Consider the following 4,885-nt stretch of genomic DNA (forward strand, 5'->3'; position numbering starts at 1 on the left):
TGTTGTTTGGTAAATCTTGTCTCATGTGCCTGATCAAAAGAGATAAGATTGTGTACCGCTCAGGCTTTAGGAAAAGTTTTTTTTTTCTTCTTAGGTTTGTTTTTCCTGTCTATCAAATAAAATAAAGGGTTATTATCGACAATTATACTCTTTATAGGGTTTAGAGTTGGACTTCCACGAACCTGTTTAAAGGTGGCGAACCCTACATTCCTTTTTTTTTCTCTGATATCCTTTATATCTTAAGACTGCTTGATGAGATTGTGAATTCCACTCACAAAAACCAGTTGTTTATAACTGTTCTCTAAGCATCGTGTCTTTGGATGGAAAATATGTCAACATGATTGTTAAGCCATCAATCAAGGAAAAAGAAAAATCTCCAGTAACTCCGTCCTTGAAAAGAAAGAGGAGAAATACAAGAAAGCCAAGGGCTGTCCCTTCTAACTCTCAGAAGTTTTCTTATGTTCTTGATGAGTTGAAGGAAGTAAGAAAGGAGATTTGTGAAATAAAGGCTTGCTTTTTAAGATCTTTGGAAATTCAGAAAGCCTTGGTTCGACATCATCATCCAGGACGGTTTGTTGGTATTGACTCCTTCCTCCATGAACCTTATATTCCAATGGCTGTTGACGACAAGGAGTTCGGGAATGATAAAGAATTTCTCAAAGATATTATTGCCTAGTATGTCTTGTTTTTGATTTAGTTGGAAGAATAACTAGTGCTTTGAATAGGATTGATTGTGACTACACATAGCTATTATTTTTCATCTTCTTGTTCTTTTTAGGTTTATTGGTATTAAATTCTAAAAATATTTGGAGGATGATGTTTTTGCAGTATTTAATCTTTATGATTTATTATATTGCAATTTGTTATGGGATATTGGTGTTTACATCCGTGAACTATGTTCTTCCCATACCTTGTCAAAAGTAAAGTCGTTCATGTTCGGTATTCACGTACTGGTAAAAGAATGAATGGACTTTTGACAAATACAAAAGTTAAGCCTATATTGTCAAATATATGATGGAAGATACGTTAAAATCTTTTGTTTTCAAGGATTATGTCTATTAATGTCATTATGCAAATAGTGGTGGAAAATAGAATGAACCCTTGTGTATTCTGCAGTATTGATCATCCCTGATCCATATTTTATGTATTACTGTGAGGCTCCGTAATGTATCTTATGTTGAGCACCATACAACCAAATTTATTTTTTAGCTTAGTTGTTGTTTCGTGAGATATATTATGTCGAGCATATTGAACTAAATTAATCATCTTGTTTGGTTATTTAGTTATTGCTCCATAAGTTCTCTTATGTCGAGCAAAACAAATGACAATTAAATTGATTACTTTTGTGATTAGTTTAGTTGTGTATTCCAATTAGATTAACTATGGGTCCTCTTGTAATTAATCTAGTTGAGTATTTTCAAGTCTCCATAGGTTCTCTTATGTTGAGCACAATCAATTGAATTGATCACTTTTTGTGTTTAATTTGATTGCGTATTCCGATTAAATTAATCATGGGTTTACTTGTGATTAATTTGATTGAGTTTTTGGATATAGAAAATCATTCTTACTGTTTTTGGTGTCCAATTAAACTCCTTCTTTTCTTTTGAAATTAAGGTCGATCTTGTTGTTCCTCCGGGAATGACATCTAATGGGGGAGAGGTCTTTTGAACTTGTGCTTAATGGTCATATCTTGAGGGGTGTGCGGCTGTGGAATTTTAGAGGGGTTATCTTGTATCTTTAAACTCCTTGATGAATGCATTTAGCTTCGGCTTTATGATTGCATCTAAATTAGTTGGTATGTAATTTTTCTTTTAGTCATGAAATGTCTCTTTCGGAAATTTCATTATGATCCCGTTCTTGTACCTTTGCCAACTTTATTGACAAAAATGGGGAGAATTAATATGTAGTTCACACTACAAATACATATGGTTTTCGGATCATTGTGTAAGGGGGAGTGGTTTCCATGTGAGATGGAGTGTTCACTAAGGGGGAGTGATAATATCACCATAGTATTATTGTTGAAGTTGTGATGCAATTGGACTTTGACACTGTGTAATAATACTATGACACTGTATAACAATGACCGAGACCGATGCTTTCTCATTGTTATACCTACGGATCTTCAACAACGGTGATGCTAAACTTACAACCTTTGGGATCATTGGAGTACTTGGAAGTGACGAAGACTTCGAGGAATGTTGAAGATTAGACATGTGGAATAGGATCTACTAAATTTTCTTTATCTTTTTTGTATTCCATATGTATTGATAGGTTTGTCACTAAGATTGACAAAGGGGGAGATTGTTAGAGCGTTGCTCGGTCGAACTCGCATCCGTTGCTATCTCAAGCATGTTTGTCAATGTTAGTGATCAAAACTAAAAGTCTTGATTTCTAGTCTATTATAGATAAGTCTCGGACTAGGATAGAAAGTGTAGTTGAGCTCAAGGACTTCATGGCGATTCGTCATACAAGAAGAATAACTACTCAAGTAACCGGTGGAACGTCTCGACAAAAAGTTATGTGAAGACTTGAACTTATCTATCACTCAAAAGTCTATCTACTTTATCTCTTACTCTTTGAGACAAGAAGTCGTATGCTATATATATATATATAGACTTTGATTATACACATTTGGTATTTCGAGCCGAGTATACCTCTCCTATCTATATCTCTAAATATGAGTTCGTAAGCTTTTCGCTTTAACCAAGTTTATCTTTACCATGTGACGAAAGTAATAATATGTTTCAATCATCTTTAAAATTGCTTTGACGAGAAATGGTGTAACAACTATATAGCGTCCTCTAAGAATGTTTCAATGATTGAAATAAGAGTTTAGATTATATAACCAATGGTGGACATAAGCATTGTTGTGGAAACACATTTATGTATAAGTATTATTCCTTGAACCAAAGTTTGCGAACTTTGTGATCAAGAGAACCGGAAGAATGGCGTGAGCCAAGTCCGTGAACTCAGTCTGCGAACTGCCGAAGTTCTCAAACTCGAAAATTTCTGCTGGAGTTGACAATCTACTTGCGTGAGCCAAGTCCGCGAACCCAGTCCTTTAAACAACGAAGTTCTCATACCCAAGAATTTCTGCTAGAGTTTGTAAACTCTGCCCGGTAACTTAAGTCCGCAAACCTAGTCTGCGAACTTGAGAAGGTTATATATCTGAAGATGATTTCTAAACTTAAACTTTAAAAGACTAAGGAAGCAGTTTGCAAACCGTGGCTATAAAAGTTCATGAAGTGATTCAAGTGAATCAAATCATTTTTGCTTCAATTGTGTCTTGTGTAGTTACATAAGATTTCATTGCAATTGAAAAACTCTCTAACTAGTTCATCTTGAAGTCATTTGAACTAGTTATGGTGAATAAGAACATGGTTGATATGAAATGCTCATATGGCTAACCTTTAACTATTGTTGAACCAACAAGTGCATACGTTTGGGTACGGTTAACAAACCTAGAAGCGTGCATTGTCAAGTGTGTATAATAAGCTAAGTTTTCGATCTAACGGTTGAGAAATATTAGCTTGAACCTAAATCATATTTTCATCTAACGGTGGATATTGATTGCTTTGTTACCAAGGTAACTTAATTGCAAGCCCTGATTTGAAAGTCTATATAAAGGAGACATCTAGCATTGTGAAAAACTAATCCCCACACCTTAGTGTGATACTAGTTTGCGTGCTAAAGTCGTTTATCCTTGAAGCTTTCGTTTTTTTCTTCTAAAACCAGGTTAACGACTTAAAGACTTCATTGGGATTGTGAAGCCAGACAGATACTACTTTTATCGTAGTTGTATGATCTTATCTTGCATCTTCTATCGTACGAGTACAATCAGATTGATTGGATTGAGATTGATATCTCCGATAGGAAAGATATAAAAAGTAATCACAAACATATTCGTCTCATTGTTTGTGATTTCGCAACATCTTGTTTCGCTACCATACGATTAAGATTGTTGTGAGGTGATTGATAACTCTAGGCTGTTCTTCGTTAATATAAGACCGGATTATCAATTGGTTCATGTTCACCTTGATTATTATCAAAAGACGGAACAAAACCTTTTAGGGTTTATATGTGGGAGAAAGATTGATCCTTTGATATACTTGTCTGTGTGATACAGATTTGTTTATAGTTAAGTCTTCGACTTTGGGTCGTAGAAACTCTTAGTTGTGGGTGAGTTCAGCTAAGGGAATCAAGTGCGCAGTATCCTGCTGTTATCAGATGCGTATGGAGTACAACTATACCTTGGATCAGTGGGAGACTGATTGGGGTTCAACTACAGTCCAGTCCGAATTTAGATTGGAGTAGGCTAGTGTCTGTAGCGGCTCAATAATGTGTGTGTTCAATATGGACTAGGTCCCGGGGGTTTTCTGCATTTGTGGTTTCCTCGTTAACAAAATTTCTGGTGTCTGTGTTATTTCTATTTCCGCATTATATTGTTTTATCTTTATAATTGAAATAATACAGGTTGTGCGTTTAGATCATCAATTAAAATAATCCAACCTTTTGTTTTTGATTATCATTGATTGATCCTTGGATATTGGTCTTTGGTACCATCCAAGTTATTCCTTGTATTTGATTAGAACTCGCAGTTTCTGCTTGAGTAAATCAAATCGAGAGAGAGATATAAACTCATTGATACTTTTAATGGATTGAGTCTTATTGATTCTCTTAAAAGTATATTCGAGTTTGTCCATACAGATTTCTACGCGAAATATTGGGTGGTGTTTTTAGACCCCGCTTTTTCACAAAGTGTATTTGAGCTCAAGGACTTCATGGAAATTCATCATACAAGTAGAAGAACTACTCAAGGAACCGGTGGAACTTCTCGACAAAAAGGTATGTGAAGACTTGAACTTATGTATCACTCAAAAGTATA

The sequence above is a fragment of the Papaver somniferum genome, chromosome 11 (assembly GCF_003573695.1).
Source record: "Papaver somniferum cultivar HN1 chromosome 11, ASM357369v1, whole genome shotgun sequence".
NCBI classification, from domain to species: domain Eukaryota; kingdom Viridiplantae; phylum Streptophyta; class Magnoliopsida; order Ranunculales; family Papaveraceae; genus Papaver; species Papaver somniferum.